This window comes from Saccopteryx leptura, chromosome 5, assembly GCF_036850995.1.
Source record: "Saccopteryx leptura isolate mSacLep1 chromosome 5, mSacLep1_pri_phased_curated, whole genome shotgun sequence".
NCBI classification, from domain to species: domain Eukaryota; kingdom Metazoa; phylum Chordata; class Mammalia; order Chiroptera; family Emballonuridae; genus Saccopteryx; species Saccopteryx leptura.
Genome location: NC_089507.1, coordinates 162422897 through 162442306, shown reverse-complemented (window position 1 = coordinate 162442306; position 19410 = coordinate 162422897). Strand labels below are relative to the sequence as shown.

General features: G+C 43.9%; 2 protein-coding genes and 2 pseudogenes across 3 annotated transcripts in view; 2 read left to right on the top strand and 2 right to left on the bottom strand.

The window, feature by feature from the left end:
* Positions 1-16559, top strand: part of LOC136405642 (GTPase IMAP family member 1-like) — a 118653-nt pseudogene extending 102094 nt beyond the window's left edge.
* LOC136406420 (GTPase IMAP family member 9-like) overlaps positions 1-19410 on the bottom strand; it is a 421274-nt pseudogene that overhangs the window by 116572 nt on the left and 285292 nt on the right.
* LOC136406404 (GTPase IMAP family member 7-like) overlaps positions 1-19410 on the bottom strand; it is a 243511-nt gene that overhangs the window by 116260 nt on the left and 107841 nt on the right. The window lies entirely within an intron of this gene.
* Positions 1-19410, top strand: part of LOC136406407 (GTPase IMAP family member 5-like) — a 114901-nt gene that overhangs the window by 83475 nt on the left and 12016 nt on the right. The window lies entirely within an intron of this gene.

Genomic DNA, 19410 nt, shown 5'->3' with positions numbered 1-19410 from the left:
GCCAGAAGGCAGGTGTGTTTCTCCCCCACTTCTGTGCCACGGTCATCACACGCTCTGCTCCCTTCCTACTCCTCTGCCAAGATCTTCCAGTCCCCTCCTTTCATAACCCACACGAGTGCTTGGACACCCCTGACCCTGAGTCCTTCCATGACGCCAGGGGCAGAAGAGGCTGCTCTGAACAGGAGTCAGAGAGGCTTCGGGGCCGCTGCTACCTACTTGCCCTCTTTCCAGGAATTTCAGTTTGTTTTGCAATTTCTGCTTGTTATTTGTATTTCTTCCTTTTGGTTTTAGTTTGACATCTTTTATTGTTTCATGGCAATCCCCCAAGGGGAAGAAAGGTTCCTAATTGCTTTCTTACTAATGATAAAGGCTATAAATAAAACTCACCAAAGGACAAAGATAACATTAACAAAGAATGTTAATGTGTATCTCAGCACATCACAGCAAAAAACATCTTTCTGATTCTCATATCTCCTCTATTTCCAAGAAATGGGCTGCCGGAAGGTTAACTGAACACTCAGTTTTGCACAGGAAAGCATGGAACCTGCCTCTCCCACAAACCCTTCCTGTCTCACATCCTCCTGACTGTGTCTTTCTCTTGGCTTAACGTTGTGGTCACAGCCCAGGCTGGAAAGGCCAGGTCACAAACCCGTGTCACCTTGTTGGCACCTGCTCCACTGTTCAGAGGGGTGAGGGGAGAAAGGCTGGGTCGTGAAGGAAACCCCCCAGGGTGATCATGCTGAGCTGTGCTCTGGATCCAATTTGGACCCCTCCTGGGCTGTGCTGGCCAGACACTGAAGTGGACGATGAAGCGGACAAGTTTCCCTGTGACTCTCCAAACTGGCCACAACTCCTTCTTCAGAGAAGGCAGAACACACCTGGACTCTGACACGGAGTTCAAGTTTTAACGGGTTCGTGGATGCCAACATCTTCCAAAATTCTAACAATGAAGTTCTCAAAGTTTACTTAGGTAGTGACTAAACAGCTGAACAGCCTCATTTTTTAAAAAAAAATTTATTGATTAATTTTACAGAGAGAGAAAGGAAAGGTGGAAAGAGAGGGGCGAAGAGAAAAAATTGATCTGTTGTTCCATTTAGTTGCGCATTCATTGGTTGATTACTGTCTATGCCCTGATGGGGGTATCGACCCTGCAATCCTGGTGTATCAGGATGATGCTCTAACCAACTAAGCTACCTGGCCTGGGAAACCTCATTGTTTTTAAATATTGTTTATCATGAAGAAATATCACTTGAAAATCAGAATTAAAGGACTCATCTCCAGGCCACAAAACCATAAATGACTATTCGGGAATCTAAGGAGATACAGTATTCTCCTCTCCTCTGCACTATAACATATGTGCATTTGGTCGAAAGTCAAAGACTCCAGACAAAGACAGCTATCTGGAGGACAATGGCAGCAGGCACCTACGTCCCCATTTACCAATATTGCAATCAATTTTTAAAGAACAAAATAGAAATTCTGAAGTAGAATAGTCTAACTGAAAAGAAAACTTTACTAGATGGGCTCCATGGTAGGTCTGAACCAGCAAAAGAAAGAATAGATGACGTCAGAGTAATGGCGGAGTAGGAAGCGATACCGATAAATCTCCCCCGAACCTCAACAAGATCTTCAACCAGAAACAGAAAAACCTATCCTTGGAGCCTCCAGATGTTTCGCAATACACCCAAAGGTATGATCGAGCGAAAAATTGGCTAAATATATAACCAAACCCCGAAGGAAATAGGGAGTAAGAAATGCTCCGCCTTCCTCACTAACCTAAACAGGGCGATTTTCACTGGAAATTGAGAATATAGAAACTAAGGCGGGCAAAGGGGGTGAATAGATCCAGGCCGCGGCACAAACGGCCAAACCAGGCTGTGGCACGGAGATCCAAGCCAAGGAAAAACTGTTCCTGTGACAACCTGGGCAATACAGCTAACACTCGCGCCAAACCCAGACAAAGAAAGACAAGCGGGGCAGCCATTTTACCTGATCCCCTGGTAGGCACATAGTGGGCGAGAGATTCCTTCCAAAGCCCCCGGAGGGTGCGCCCGTGTTACTCCACAGAGAGGCAGAGTCAGAGGCCTTTGTGTGGCCTAAAGCCTCCGGGCTGCCCCAGCACCCAGGGAGAGCCGCACACGGGGAGGAAGCGAGAGCTAATTCCAACACTGGAACTTTTCAGTGTGGGCGGGAGGTTTCACTCAGAGGGCGAGACTCCGGCCTCACATCCTGGTCTGCGTGCACGGAGAGTGGGAAGGAGACTCCTCCCAGCACCTCCGGAGTGGGAGCCCATGTTGTCCCACGGAGGGGCAGAGTCGGGGGCCTTTGTGTGGGCCGAGGGCGGAGTCACGGGCTGCCCCAGCGCCTTGAAAGAGTGGCACACGGGGACGAGCGAGAGCCAATTCCAACATTGGAACTTTTCAGTGCGGGAGGGGGGTTTCACTCAGAGGGCGAGACTTCCGGTCTAACATCCTGGTCTGCGCACGCAGACCCACCCGTGTTACCGGACAGAGTGACAGAGCCAGAGGTCTTTGAGTAGGCGAAAGCCCCGGCTGATTATGCTAGCAGCTCTGACTGACTGAGCCTTACCCAGAGCCCTGTGCTGAGTGGAAATAAGAGTGGGGAGTTGCCTGCTCTTTGAGCCTCTTACTATCCAGGCAGAGGCAGCAGCAACCCCATAGCTGGATTCTCAGGCTGCTGGTTGAGGAAGGAAAGACTAGGAGAGAGGCTCCTGGAACACGGACTCTCTCACTGTCGGAGCCTATAAATGCTAATGAGCCTTGACTGCCAACAAGACTGAAGCACAATACATGACATCGCCATAGAGACTTATGAACTGCAAACCTCTACCTGAGCATGCCAAAGGGGCAGAACCCGGGGTACAGAGTCGCCGACCAGGAAGAGGGAGAGAAAAGAAAAAGCAAGAAGATAACCTCTCAAAATCAGAATAATCCGCAGACTTTATAACCTATCCCATTTTATTATATTTGTTTGTTTGTTTCTCTTATCTTCATCCTTGATTTTTTTTTTCTTTTTTCTTTTTTTTTTTTCCTCCTCCAATTTGGTCATTTAACTCCCTACCGGTCTTACTCTCTCCTCTCCTTGAACTACACTACCCATAAGTGTTACATCTCCCATTATCTTTTCTTTCCTCTTCCTTTCTCTCTATGAGGGTTGCACTCCAAAACCCTTAACTCTCTCTCTCTCTCTCTCTCCTCTTTTTTCTTTTTTCTTCTTTAAGTGGCTCCCTCTTTTTTCTCTCTCTCTCTCTCTCTTCTTTTCTCCCTCTATATTAGTTTCTTCCTTTTTCCTTTACATCTCCTCTCATTCAAACCTCAATAACAAACAAATTATTTTATCTGGGACTCAAACTTATGTTTGTGGCATTTTGGGGGGTTTTTACTTCACCTTTTTAACTCACTAGCAGTGCTTCCATCCCAGGCTCTCCATTTTATCAAGCTCTTGTTCCACTAAATACAATAGTAATTTTTTTAATTTGTCCCCCCATTTTCCTGTTTCCCTCTTACTCCTCTCATCATAACTCTTAGTCAACCAACACCTAAACGCAAATCATTTTATTCTTGATCCAAATTTTTTCATTATTTGCTTTTTGTGGGTCCATACCCCCACCCCATTTATTTATTTATTTATTTATTTATTTATTTATTTATTTTTCTTGCCCCTTTATTACTTTTCCCCAATTCAGGCCCTCCATTACAGGCATTGTTTGTTCTATTAAATACAATATAATTCAGAGTTCACCACAAGATTTTCTCAAGAAAGAGGGGAGAGGAGAGGAGAGAAAAAAAGAAGGAGGGGAATAATTTCCTTTTTTTAAATTTTTATTTTATTTTATTTTTCTTTATTTCATTATAATTTTTTTAAAAAAAAAATTTTTTCAATTTTTTTTAACTTTTTATTTTTTATTAAATCTCATTAATACTATCAACAAAACCACCCTCAGATGCCATTAAGGAAGAGAAAATTGAATATCATGGATACAAAAGAAAGAGAGGTAACACAGATAGAAGAGGAAAAATCTATGGAGAAAAAATTTAATATATTGGAAACGTTGGAGTTAAATGACAGAGAATTCAAGATAGAAATCCTAAAAATACTCAGAGATATACAAGAAAACACAGAAAGGCAATTTAGGGAGCTCAGAAAACAACTCAATGAACACAAAGAATATATGTCCAAGGAAATTGAAACTATAAAAACAAATCAAACAGAGATGAAAAACTCAATTCACGAGCTGAAAAACGAGGTAACAAGCTTGGCTAATAGAACAGGCCAGATAGAAGAGAGGATTAGTGAAATAGAAGACAAGCAACTTGAGGCACAACAGAGAGAGGAAGAAAGAGACTCAAAAATTAAAAAAAATGAGATAGCCTTACAAGAATTATCTGACTCCATCAGAAAGAATAACATAAGAATAATAGGTATATCAGAGGGAGAAGAGAGAGAAAATGGAATGGAGAACATACTCAAACAAATAATAGATGAGAACTTCCCAAGCCTGTGGAAAGAACTAAAGCCTCAAATTCATGAAGCAAACAGAACTCCGAGTTTTCTTAACCCCAACAAACCTACTTCAAGGCACATCATAATGAAATTGGCACAAACCAATGGCAAAGAAAAAATTCTCAAGGCAGCCAGGGAAAAGAAGAATACAACATATAAAGGAAGGCCCATTAGATTATCATCAGATTTCTCAGCAGAAACTCTACAAGCTAGAAGAGAGTGGACCCCAATATTTAAAGTCCTGAAAGAGAGGAACTTTCAGCCACAAATACTATACCCATCAAAGCTATCCTTCAAATATGATGGAGAAATAAAAACATTCACAGATACAGAAAAGATGAGGGAATTTATCATCAGAAAACCCCCACTCCAGGAATTACTAAAGGGGGTTCTCCAATCAGATGCAAAGAACAAAAAAAAATAAAGCCACAAGTAAAAGCTCCAAGAAGAACACAATAAAACCAAATTTAAACTGTGACAACAACAAAAAGAAAGGGGGGAGAGGATGGAGATTAACAGTAGCAAAGGATGATGGAGTGCAAAAGTACTCACAAAATAGTGCGCTACAATGAACAGGGTAGGAACCCTTTTCATTACCTAAAGGTAACCACCATTGAAAAAACCACCACAGAAGCACATGAGATAAAAAAGATAGCAACAGTGGAAAGATGTATGGAATACAACCAAATAAAAACAAAAGATAAAAAAACGAAAGAGAAGGATCAAACAAGACACAAAATTAACAGAAAGCAATCTATAAAATGGCAATAGGGAACTCACAAGTGTCAATAATTACACTAAATGTAAATGGATTAAACTCACCAATAAAAAGACACAGAGTAGCAGAATGGATTAAAAAAGAAAATCCAACTGTATGCTGCCTACAGGAAACTCATCTAAGTAACAAGGATAAAAACAAATTCAAAGTGAAAGGCTGGAAAACAATATTCCAAGTAATAACATCCAAAAAAAAGCAGGTGTAGCAATACTCATATCTGATAATGCTGACTATAAGACAACAAAAGTACTCAGAGACAAAAATGGCCATTTCATAATGGCTAAGGGGACACTGAATCAAGAATACATAACAATTCTTAATATATATGCACCAAACCAAGAGCACCAAAATATATAAGACAGCTCTTATTGACCTTAAAACAAAAACTGACAAAAATACAATCATACTCGGAGACCTCAATACACTGCTGACGACTCTAGATCGGTCATCCAAACAGAGAATCAACAAAGATATAGTGGCCTTAAACAAAACACTAGAGCACCTGGATATGATAGACATCTACAGGACATTTCATCCCAAAGTGACAGAGTATACATTTTTCTCCAGTGTACATGGATCATTCTCAAGAATTGACCATATGTTGGGCCACAAAAACAACATCAGCAAATTCAGAAAAATCGAAGTTGTACCAAGCATATTTTCTGATCATAAAGCTTTGAAACTAGAATTCAACTGCAAAAAGGAGGAAAAAAATTCCACAAAAATGTGGAAACTAAACAACATACTTTTAAAAAATGAATGGGTCAAAGAAGAAATAAGTGCAGAGATCAAAAGATATATACAGACTAATGAAAATGACAATACGACATATCAGAATCTATGGGATGCAGCAAAAGCAGTGATAAGAGGGAAGTTCATATCACTTCAGGCATATATGAACAAACAAGAGACAGCCCAAGTGAACCACTTAACTTCACACCTTAAGGAACTAGAAAAAGAAGAACAAAAACAACCCAAAACTAGCCGAAGAAAGGAGATAATAAAAATCAGAACAGAAATAAATGAAATAGAGAACAGTAAAACTATAGAAAAAATTAATAGAACAAAGAGCTGGTTCTTTGAAAAGATCAATAAAATTGACAAACCCTTGGCAAGACTTACCAAGGAAAAAAGAGAAAGAATTCATATAAACAAAATCCAAAATGAAAGAGGAGAAATCACCACGGACACCGTAGATATACGATGAATTATTGTAGAATACTATGAAAAACTGTATGCCACTAAATTCAACAATCTAGAAGAAATGGATAAATTCCTAGAACAATACAACCTTCCTAGACTGAGTCAAGAAGAAGCAGAAAGCCTAAACAGACCTATTAGTAGAGAAGAAATAGAAAAAACCATTAAAAACCTCCCCAAAAATAAAAGTCCAGGACCTGACGGCTATACCAGCGAATTTTATCAAACATTCAAAGAAGAGTTGGTTCCTATTCTACTCAAAGTCTTCCAAAAAATTGAAGAAGAAGTAATACTTCCAAACACATTTTATGAGGCCAACATAACCCTCATACCAAAACCAGGCAAGGATGGCACAAAAAAAGAAAACTATAGACCAATATCTCTAATGAATACAGATGCTAAAATACTAAACAAAATACTAGCAAATCGAATACAACAACATATTAAAAAAATAATACATCATGATCAAGTGGGATTCATCCCAGAATCTCAAGGATGGTTCAACATACGTAAAACGGTCAACATAATACACCATATCAACAAAACAAAGAACAAGAATCACATGATATTATCAATAGATGCAGAAAAGGCTTTTGAAAAAATATAACACAATTTTATGTTTAAGACTCTCAACAAAATGGGTATAGAAGGAAAATATCTCAACATGATAAAGGCCATATATGATAAACCATCAGCTAACATCATATTAAATGGCACAAAACTGAAGACTTTCCCCTTTAAATCAGGAACAAGACAGGGTTGTCCACTCTCTCCACTGTTATTTAATGTGGTACTAGAGGTTCTAGCCAGAGCAATCAGACAAGACAAAGAAATAAAAGGCATCCATATCGGAAAAGAAGAAGTAAAGGTATCACTTTTTGCAGATGATATGATCCTATACATCGAAAACCACAAAGAATCCACAAAAAGACTACTAGAAACAATAAGCCAATACAATAAGGTCGCAGGATACAAAATTAACATACAGAAGTCAATAGCCTTTCTATATGCCAACAATGAAACAATTGAGAATGAACTCAAAAGAATAATCCCCTTCACAATTGCAACAAAAAAAAAAAATAAAATACTTAGGAATAAACATAGCAAAGAATGTAAAGGACTTATATAATGAAAACTATAAACCATTGTTAAGGGAAATCGAAAAAGATATAATGAGATGGAAGAATATTCCTTGTTCTTGGTTAGGAAGAATAAATATAATCAAGATAGCCATATTACCCAAAGCAATATACAAATTTAATGCAATTCCCATCAAAATTCCAATGACATTTTTTAAAGAAATAGAGCAAAAAATCATCAGATTTATATGGATCTATAAAAAAACCCCGAATAGCCAAAGCAATCCTAAAGAAAAAGAATGAAGCTGGGGGCATTACAATACCTGACTTCAAACTATATTATAGGGCCACGACAATCAAAACAGCATGGTATTGGCAGAAAAGTAGACACTCAGACCAATGGAACAGAATAGAAAGTCCAGAAATAAAACCACATATATATAGTCAAATAATTTTTGATAAAGGGGCCAACAACACACAATGGAGAAAAAAAAGCCTCTTCAATAAATGGTGCTGGGAAAACTGGAAAGCCACATGCAAAAGAATGAAACTGGATGACAGTTTGTCCCCCTGTACTAAAATTAATTCAAAATGGATCAAAGATCTAAACATAAGACCTGAAACAAAAAAGTACATAGAAGAAGACATAGGTACTAAACTCATGGACCTGGGTTTTAAAGAGCATTTTATGAATTTGACTCCAATGGCAAGAGAAGTGAAGGCAAAAATTAATGAATGGGACTACATCAGACTAAGAAGTTTTTGCTCAGCAAGAGAAACTGATAACAAAATAAACAGAAAGCCAACTAAATGGGAAATGATATTTTCAAACAACAGCTCAGATAAGGGCCTAATATCCAAAATATACAAAGAACTCATAAAACTCAACAACAAACCAACAAACAATCCAATAAAAAAATGGGAAGAGGACATGAACAGACACTTCTCCCAAGAAGAAATACAATTGATCAACAGATATATGAAAAGATGCTCATCTTCTTTAGTTATTAGAGAAATGCAAATCAAAACTGCAATGAGATACCACCTCACACCTGTTAGATTAGCTATTATTAACAAGACAGGTAATAGCAAATGTTGGAGAGGCTGTGGAGAAAAAGGAACCCTCATACACTGTTGGTGGGAATGTAAAGTAGTACAACCATTATGGAAGAAAGTATGGTGGTTCCTCAAAAAACTGAAAATAGAACTACTTTATGACCCAGCAATCCCTCTACTGGATATATACCCTAAAAACTCAGAAACATTGATACGTAAAGACACATGCAGCCCCATGTTCATTGCAGCATTGTTCACAGTGGCCAGGACATGGAAACAACCAAAAAGCCCGTCAATAGACGACTGGATAAAGAAGATGTGGCACATATACACTATGGAATACTACTCAGCCATAAGAAATGATGACATCGGATCATTTACAGCAAAATGGTGGGATCTTGATAACATTATACGAAGTGAAATAAGTAAATCAGAAAAAACCAGGAACTGCATTATTCCATACGTAGGTGGGATATAAAAGTGAAACTAAGAGACATTGATAAGAGTGTGGTGGTTACGGGGGGAGGGGGGAAAGGGAGAGGGAAAAGGGGAGGGGGAGGGGCACAAAGAAAACTAGATAGAAGGTGACAGAGTACAATCTGACTTTGGGTGATGGGTATGCAACATAATTGAAAGACAAGATAACCTGGACTTGTTGATCTTTGAATATATGTAACCTGATTTATTGATGTCGCCCCATTAAAAAAATAAAATTATAATTAAAAAAAAAAAAAAAGAAAGAATAAATGAATGGTGTGGAAAAACAACAACAACAGAAGTCCAAGGGAAATAGGCAATTCAACAATAACAGTTGTAGATTGTGACAATCCACTTTGACTAATGCATAGAGAAATTAATCAAAATGTGTTAAAAAAAAAAAAGATGAGACCAACTAGGTCCAGCATTAGAACACTCCACCCAACAACAGCAGAATACACATTTCTTTTCAGCACACAAAGAGCATTCTTCTAAATGAACTATGTGTGAGGCTATTAGAAAAGCCTCAATGAATTGCAGAGACTTGAAATCATAGAGTATGTCCTTCAACCAAAATGAAGTAAAATTAGCAATCAATAACAGAAAAAAATTGGGAGAATAAGTAGATATCAAGCAACACAATTCTAAATAACCAACAAATCAAAGCCAATATCTTTTTTTTGTTTTGTTTTATTTATATATATATATTATATATATATAATTTATATATATATAATTTATATATATATAATTTATATATATATAATTTTTTTTTTTTTGTATTTTTCTGAAGCTAGAAACGGGGACAGCCAGTCAGACAGACTCCGCATGCACCCTACCGGGATCCACCCGGCACGCCCACCAGGGGTCGACGCTCTGCCCACCTGGAGGCAATGCTCTGCCCCTCCTGGGCGTCGCTCTGCTGCGACCAGAGCCACTCTAGCACCTGGGGCAGAGGTCAAGGAGCCATCCCCAGCGCCCGGGCCATCTTTGCTCCAATGGAGCCTTGCTGCGGGAGGGGAAGAGAGAGACAGAGAGGAAGGAGAGGGGGAGGGGTGGAGAAGCAGATAGGTGCTTCTCCTGTGTGCCCTGGCCGGGAATCAAACCCGGGACTTCTGCACGCCAGGCCGACGCTCTACCACTGAGCCAAGCGGCCAGGGCAAGTCAAAGCCAATATCAAAAGGAAAATGAAAAATAATTTGCGATAAATAAAAGTGAAAAAATAATGGCTTTGCATGGGTAGCTCAGCTGGTTGGAACATCATCCTGATGCCTCAAGGTTGCAGATTTGTTCCCCAGGCAGGGCGCATACAAAAGTCAACCAATACAGGCATAAATAAGCGGAACAACAAATCGATCTCTCTCTCTTCTGCTCCCTACCTCTCCCTTTAAAATCAATCAACAAAAATATTTTTAAAGTGAAAAAACAACATAGCAAAATTTACAGAATGTAGCTAAAGCAATGCTTAGAAGAAATTTTATAGCTGGAAATGCATATATAGCTATATTTTAAAAAAGAAGAAAAACCAGTAACCTAATATTCCGCATTAAAGTAGTAGTCCAGGCAGCAACTTAACCCTAAAGCAATTACATGAAGAATATAATAAGGAGTAGAGTGGAAATTAATGAACTAGAGAAAAGAAAAATTATATAGAAAACCAACAAAACCAAGGCTTGTTTCTTTGAAAGTACCAACAAATTGACAAATCTTTAGCAAAAACACATGCAGAATTATTAGCAGCAGGAAGGAAAGAGGAGGAATCAGAAGGACATCTTTGCATTTGCAGATGGGACAGAGGGCACTCGCTAAGTGAAATCAGTCAGACAGAGGATAACAAATAGGATAAGGTATCGCCTTTTTCTAATGTGGAATTTTAAGAATCTGAATTTATAGAACTGGAGATTAGACGGTGGTTACCAAGGGCTGGCTGATGGAGGACATGGGGAAATGTTGGTCAAACAGTACAACCTTCCAGTTAGAGATGAGTAAGTTCTGGGGATGGAATGTACAGCCTAGTGATTATAGTGAAAAATACTGTCTTACATCCTAGAAAGTTGGTGAGAAGAGTAAATCCCACATGCTCTCAACACATCACGGGACATAACACAAGTGTTAGCAAATGCTATGGTGGTGATCATTTTTGCAAACATATAGATAAACCAACCCATTGCATATTTTAAACTTAACACAACATCATACATCAATTATATTTCAATAAACTGGTGAGGGAAAAGAAACTCAGTGGAGTGCAGTGGGAGTATGGTCCTTTACCAGAGGTAATAAGATGGCACGAAGGGGTGAACGTCAGACCCCAGCCAATGAGCTTGAGGTGAAGTTAAACCCTTCACTCTATATGGGCAAAGTCAACTCCAGAGACATCCAGTGAGATAGGCACGATCTCATCCTTGTTAATGACCTAACCAGGTCCAGGCCCTGGTACACCAGAATCCTGTTGTAGACTCTCTACACGCAATAACTGGCTGTTTTCCTCACCTTTCTCACGACTCTCTCCTGGGAGATACCTACAAAGATGGCTAAAGGAAGCTATATGTGAAACTTTTCGTCATCTCCCGGCTGTCCTATTAATGTTAATAGTCGGGAAGGCCTTCAGTTCCTTTGACAATCACCAGACTGAGCATGTGACAGTCCTGGCAGACAGGACCACCTGTCCCAGGTAAGGTGTCTCTCAAGAAGTCATTTTAGACTAAAAGACCAAAAAAGCACAAGGAGTTAAGGTTAGTGATCAAAGCCAGAGTGAAAAGAGGCCTCAGAAACCTTCAATGCCTTTTTCCTCTGAGGTAAAAACTCCTGCAGGGACAAGCTGTTGGTGTTACAGGGATCTTTGGAAAAAATCACCATCAACCACAGTGGGCTTTGGCAGTGGAAACTCTGCATACTCACAGCCCCAGTGGCCAATGTTCCTGTCTCTTTAAATTGTCACCCCAAGCCCCCCCCCCCCCTTCCCCGAGCTTCCTGCTACACTCTGAGGTCTGAGAGGCAGGACACTTCCCCGTGTACTGGGAGGACCAGCCTGCTGCACTCACAGCCCGAGGAGAGCAGTAGGTCAGGGGCTTCTCGGGGCCAGCATCAGAGCCTGCCACACATTCTACAGAAAAGGGGAGCCCAATACGGGAAGGGGGCCCTGGGGAGGAGGAGCTGTAAGGATCAAGAAACATTCATTTGCCTGACCTGTGGTGGCACAGTGGATAAAGCGTCGACCTGGAAATGCTGAGGTCGCCAGTTGAAACCCTGGGCTTGCCTGGTCAAGGCATATATGGGAGTTGATGCTTCCAGCTCCTCCCCCCTGTCTCTCTGTTCTCTCTCTCTCTCTCTCTCTCTCTCTCTCTCTCTCTCCCTCTCTCTCTCCTCTCTAAAATGAATAAATAAAATAAAAATTAAAAAAAAAAGAAAAAAGAAACATTCATGACAATCGCTATGTGGGCACCAAAGTTCCCATTCTTCTAGGTACCAGGGAGGGATGCGGGACGTAGAGAGGGTCACTGCACACCCCCAGGTGTCTGAGGACGGGCTGAGTCACATAGAGAGCAGGGTCAGGAGCAGCAGTGCACACCTCCTCCAGCCTGGATGCCATGCTTGCTCGGGTCTAACCCTCTCCTGCCCTACCCCTCTGTCCAGGAAGGAAGGCATCTGCTCGCTCTCCTGCAGGGTCCTAAGTGCACTGGAGAAGGCAGCGGACAGTCCCCACCTGCATACTCAGTACAGGCAAAGATATTTCTGAGGACACACAAGCTAGTCTAAGCTCAGAACAAGTTACAAAGTGCAAGTTCTGTGTGTATGTGGGCTGAACTGCCTGAAACACTCCATTCTCTTCCAAGTGTCCACAAAGCAGCCTGCAGCAGAAGGCGAACATCATGAATGTGGTCTTTAAACCCTTCCCCTACCTGTGCCCTGACACACCTACTCCAGAACGCAAGCTGCGGAGGGCTGTGTGGGCAGCTAAGCCCTGTGAGTTTCGTCCCCTCCTCTGCACAGTGACAGGGGTTGCACTAGGAAAACTGACTCAGAAACTCAGTTTGCGGACTGCGTGCACCAGAATCACAGGCCACTGGGGAAATGGGGGTGCTTATGTTCTAAAAGTACAGGTGGGTGAATGAAAATATCCGAGAAATACATACTTTAAAGAATTCCCAAAGACAGGAAGTTCAGGAAGCCCTGGACAAGGTGCATAAACTCAGTCCCTTGCAGGGTTAAGATACAGGGTGCTACATGTTTTCCATTCTTCAATAACAGCATGTGCTTTGTAACCCCAGATCTCAGCTGTCTAGAACTGCAGAACTCTCTAAAGCCACTGTGAACTCTGTGGGAAGTGCTCAAGGGCCCACCCACAGTACTGGGAGTTGCCTGTACCTTCTCATCTCTACCTTTGACCAGAACCCTTCCTCTAGCTAAATTCCTGGTCCTTGCTCTGACGATGTTGCTTTTTCTCCATTTCTGCTCTGGTGTCGGTCATGGGCTTGTGTTGATTTCTACACACAAAACAAGTAATCTCATAAGGCCCGGGGCAGGGGTGAACATTACTGGAGGCTTGGGGTCAGGGTCAGGCAAGTTCCCACAAAACACAAACACCATTGGACTGAGGACCAGGCCAGTTGTCATCTAAGTCCTTTGGCCAGCGACAAGGTATTCAGCCCGCCTCTCCTGTGACTCACCTTGTGGGCAGTCAACAGGAGAGAACGCAGTCCCCTGCAATACCCAGGTGGCCGATGTGAAGGGCTGGAATTTGGAGTGGACAGTGTGGCACAGGCAGGAATAGGACAGGATGTGAGGGAGGCTGACCCATCACAGGTGTGGGAGCACAAGATGGCAGGGAAAGGCACGGAGTCTGCTCTTTGGGGAGCATCTGAGTGTCTGTGTCGAGGGTCACTGTCCTGAGCCTGGGGAGGCTGACTGAGGCTGCTGGGCACTGTGCTCAGGTCTCAGCGAGCACAGAATGTCCGACTGCGTGAAGTGATGACTGACTGGAGGGACCCATTTGCTTTGGGAAACCACAGCTCTGGGGGTGGGACGTCAGGAGCAGGAGGCAGTGTCCCAGTCTCCCCAGCACACCCACCACATCAGAGACGCTGGGACAGGACAGTGATGTGGGTTCTGGGAGCAGAGTCAGAGGCTCAGCGCATTACCTGGGACACGCGTTTCATTTCCCACTTCCGAAACTGACATTCCAGTTCTTTTCTTGCTTGTCTCCTAGGACAACCACCCTAAGTGGTCCCCTAAATAACTAAGCAAATGGTCTGGTTCTCACAGCCCCCCCAAGTCTCCCCTGGCTGCTGAATGTCCTGGGAAAACATAGTAGCGACAGCTTTGGTCGCCGAGGCAGAATCACCTGAGAAAATTAGTTTCCAAAGCGTCCTCGCTGTCACAGAGTAAGTGTCACTGTCTCCTGTGCCCTTTGCATGTCTCATCCCTGAAAGACAAAACCGATCTCCGCAAACCCGCTCACAGCATCAGTCCTGCCCCATCCCGGGCCCTTACAATGCTCTGCCCTCAACTCTGATGTACAGGGGGAGCAGGAACCATGACTTTGTCACTTGGGCGTCACCGGCTCTTTGGATTTAACCAGATACACTGTAGGTGCTGAGACCTAAGTGATGAATGAATGAATGAATGAACAAATTGTACCCGGACTCTTTCAGGTGAGCATGGCAGGACGGAAGATGGCAAGAGATGAAGAAAGCACCTATGGTAAGAACACGTCTCACATCGCATACTTGCCCTGAAGTGCAAGCTCTGGGTAGTGAGGGGGACAGGCAAACTCTGGGCCAAATGAACAAGCCCCCAAGGGGTCTCTGAAGTGTCTGGGCTGAAACAGCAGGAGCCCTAGATGTGCATTTTAGCGGGATCAATGCCACTGCCCAGCTGGGAGATACTAACTTCTTTGACAAGCCTGCGCCTCCATTCCCAAAGTGTAAAATGAGGATAATAAACCCACTCTCAATGCCACAGAAGAGAATGTAGAGAATATCAGATCACGCACTAGGGAACATGACACCAGGTAGAGAGTTTGAGAACCAGGATAGAAGGTTAACAGGGTGTCTTATTAGCAGACAGCTGGTTTAAGAAGGAGGGGAGAGAGCAGGAGGGAGAGAGAAGGACAAGGGAGAAGAAAAGAGGTGATCTCATCTAATCCGCTCAACAACCCAGGTTCTCAATCTATAATGTTATTCCCACTTTTGCACAAAGGCTTTAAATTTACAGAAGCAATTTCCCAGGTGGCACAGCTGGCTGATGGTGGGGCTGGGAGTCAAGGCCAGGGTCTCTGGGACTCAGGAGCCCATCACCCCCAATCTACTGCCCCTCCTGCCCTGCTTCCTGGGGCTGGAATGTGGGAGAGTATGGCAGAGGCCACTGAAGCTGTCAAGTAGGGACAGCTCTGTGCAGTGTGGATGACCAGAACAAGGCAGGTGAGTCATTCCTGGGATAATAAAGGGGATCCTCTGGAGAAGTTCACACCAGGTGTTGAGCATCTACAGGTGAACATGGTGACACTAGAGGCGACAGGAATAGCTGGTGAAGACCCCCACACTTCAGAAAGCTCTGACCAGAGACCTCAGGAGGGTTTGTTTGGAAAGCTGAGCCGAAGCACTATTGTTCTTTGTTCAAAGGGCTCTGGAATGGGCAGGTAACCAGGGTAAGTTGTTTTAAGGTTTGGAAGCTCACAGATCACTTGTCCTCCAGGTTGGGAAGAGTCCACGCAAGCCCTACAGGAGCCCCTGCTGAGATTCATCCTCCTTGGGAGGACAGGAACAGAGAAGAGCGCCACTAGGAACAGCATCCTCGGCCACAGGTGCTTCCTTTCCAAGCTGGGAGCCACCTCAGTGACAAGAACCTGCAAGGTGGAGAGCTGCACGTGGCGCCAGTGGCACGTGGAGGTGATAGACACCCTGGATCTTTTCAGCTCCCTAGTCCCCAAGACAGACCCTGGGTATGAGGAACGGACGCGCTGCTACCTGCTGTAGGCACTCGGGCCCCACGCGCTGCTCCTGGTGACTCAACTGGGCCGCTTCACAGCGCAGGACCTGCAGGCCGTGAGCGTGCTCTAGGCGCTGTTCGGTGACAACGTGGTGGCGCGCACCGTCGTGCTGTTCAAGTGCAAAGAGGACCTGGCAGGGCACACGCTGCAGGAGTATGTGCGTGACACTGACAACGGCGCGCTGTGGGCGCTGGTGTCCGAGTGCAGGGACCGCGTGTGTGGCTTTGACAACAGGGCGGGGGGCGTGGAGCGGGAGGAGCAAGTTCGTGAGCTGCTACTGCTGGTGGAGCGCCTGGTGTGGGACCACGTGGGCACCCCCTACACCAACCCGGAGTACCGCCTGGTGCAGGAGCTGGCTGGTGGGGACACCAAAGAGGTGAGGCTCCGGGTGGCCCAGAGCCTAATGCTCCTCAAACTGGGGCTGCCTAGGAGAGGGCTGCTGGGCCAGCTGTGAAAGTGGATGGTGGCCAGGAAGCTGTGGGTGTCCAGAGTTGACAGTCCTGTTCCTGCTTTACTGGCTATTCCCCAGATAACTGGCGTAGATCTACAGTGACAGACTGCAATGGGACATTGACCCCTCAACTGATAATCACATTCATCCCAAGTGTCTGTGCGTCCAGGGTGCGCAGGAGTCCTGTGTCCCTCACCTGGCAGTAATCTACCAACTACAAAATCCTGCCAGGTCCCATCTCCCAAAACCAGCCCATGTGACCTGCCCTCCCTGAGCCGGACTCTTGCCAAAGCAAACAAGTGTTGTTGTTGTCGCCTGTGTTCCACTGACCTCAGGATGCCATTCTTTGTCACTGAGTCATTGCTGGTCTCCCAGGAGACAAGGACAAGAGCTCACACACAGCCTCAGCCCATACCTATTTGTTTCATTTGAATCTGAATTGAATGAATAAATGCATTAGACACTCACCTTGTGTTAACGGAAGTCAGTACTTGTTGATGTTTGTTCATCTGCCTTCTGTGCCCATTGAACAAATATTCTGCTTCTCATTCCTAACTCCATGTGCAAACACCATGCACCCAAGTGCAGATACACACACACACACACACACACACACACACGCACGCACACACACACTGAGGAGTGTGCCCATAAGAAGAGAAGACACTGAAGAACTGTCCATCTTTCCCGCAGGGGATGTCTTCTCCTGTGATCCCATTCAGACCCCTTAGCAGCTGGAATGCAGGCTTCCTCAAGTCCAAGGAAACTTGTTCTACAGACTCGACTCTCTAGGAGCCGCTGAGACCCCGCAGAAACATTTATTTTTAAAAAGGAGTTTGCTCACTGGCTGACACACGCATAGGGTAAGGATATGTTTTTCAACTCAGGAGTAAATAATAATATTTTTTTAATTAAGAAGTTTGGAAATTTTTATTTCAATCTCAAAGGTCAAACAGGTGTTTGTGGGCTGAGAACTGATGACTTGATGGTGGGGTAGAGTCATCCTTCTGTCCCGCGCAGATCTGGGAGAGGCTGCCCTCTGGTCCAGGTGAAATGAAACAGGTTAGTGGGCTCCTGACTCTGCCCACACGTGCTCCCCAGCATCTCCACCCTCACACACAAACTCAGGCTCACCTCCCACACTGCTGGGTAATTCCAGATCTCTTCCCTGCACTGTCCTCTGCCCGGTACCTTCACAGACAGTGTCCCTAGTCACTGATGCCTTCACATCACTAAAGAGACACGTAAAGGGGAAATGATCTGCAACAGCTGAGTTCCTACTGGAGACGGAGGCCGACAGGCCCCACCTGGAAATGATTGCGAACACAAACGGGGAATGCCGATGCCAAATGCTGAGACTTCACATTTCCTCTATGGCCAAGGGTTCAAGGGTTGTTCACAAAGCCCAGCAGAGGCACTGATAGGGAATCTTGATTTGGGGCTTGTCCATATGTGACCATCCTGTTGAAAGGAACAAAGTGCTCTACCATTGTCACTTCACTGAGAAAGGGGACGGTTACTGGTGAAAATAAATGAGGAAGAAGAGCAGTAAAGTGTCCAGTGTGCGCGATGAAACATTTGATTCTCGCTCTCTGGATGGGGAGCAATGGAGCCCAGAGAATCCCCAAGGGATGGTGATTGAGCTGGTGGGAATGCAGGAAGGAGCACCCAGGGGTCCCAGGGGACAGGCACACCCCACTAAGGTGTGCACATTAGGAAAGACAGTATGTTGTTCTCTATACGCCAAAAAAAGACAAAGATTGGCAGAGTAGATTATAACACATGACCCAAACATGTGATGCTTACAGAAAAATCCTCTTAGACCGCGATCTTAGATATTATGGTAGAAATGGACTGAAGATTAAAAGACAAATGGTCCAGACATTAATCATGCAAAATGGAGGGGGAATGGCTGTATTGATAGCAAACAAATGAGACTTCAGAACAAAGAAAATTAACAGACGCAGAGAGGATCATTATATAGTAATAAACAGGTCGCTCCACACAGAAGACAAAACAATCCTAAATATATTTTCCCAAACAACAGAGATGCAAAATATGTGACAACTGAAGGAAGAAATAGACAAACCCACAATTATAGAGACTTCACTGCATCCCAATGATTGACAGAACAGCTTCATAGAAAATGAACCAGGATCTAGAAGAATTCCATAACACCTTCAATCAATGGAGCTAATTGATATTGGTAGAAGTTAATATTTGCAGAAGGGTGCACATGGAACGTTTACCAAGGTAGGCCATGTGCTAGGCCATGGAACAAACCTCAACACCTTTAAAAGAATTGAAATCCTAGGGAATGTGTTTTCGGACCACAGTGGAATTAAGCTAGAACTCAGCATGGAAAAGGTAACAGAAATATCTTCTTCACCCTGTCAGCAGTGCCATGACTCCCTACCCAGCCATCAGAACCTGGGGAAAGTCCTAGCTGATGGCCCTCCAAGGTCAAATTCTAAGTCTGAGTCGGGACTTTCCTGAGCTGGGAAGGCACTCAGGAGACTGTCACTGAAGGATGGGGACGTAAGGGGACATGGCCATTTCCCCTTTTTTTTACCCATTGCTGAAGCCAGTCTTCCTCATTGAAGACCAGAGTGGATAATGTCCGCTACTCCACATCTGTTTACTGGTTCCAACACTCCTTTTCCACTTAGAGTACAGATGACCATGCTCAGGAATGGACAACTTCAGTGTCTGCGCACCATTGGCCAGCCCCACCCACCAAGGAGAGCGTGCTAACCCTGTGGGTGTGATCAGCTACACCTGGTATCACTTAGCCTCCAGGAAAATTTCTGGGAGCAGCACCCTGGCCAGGGGCAGACACCGTCCAGGCTGTGCT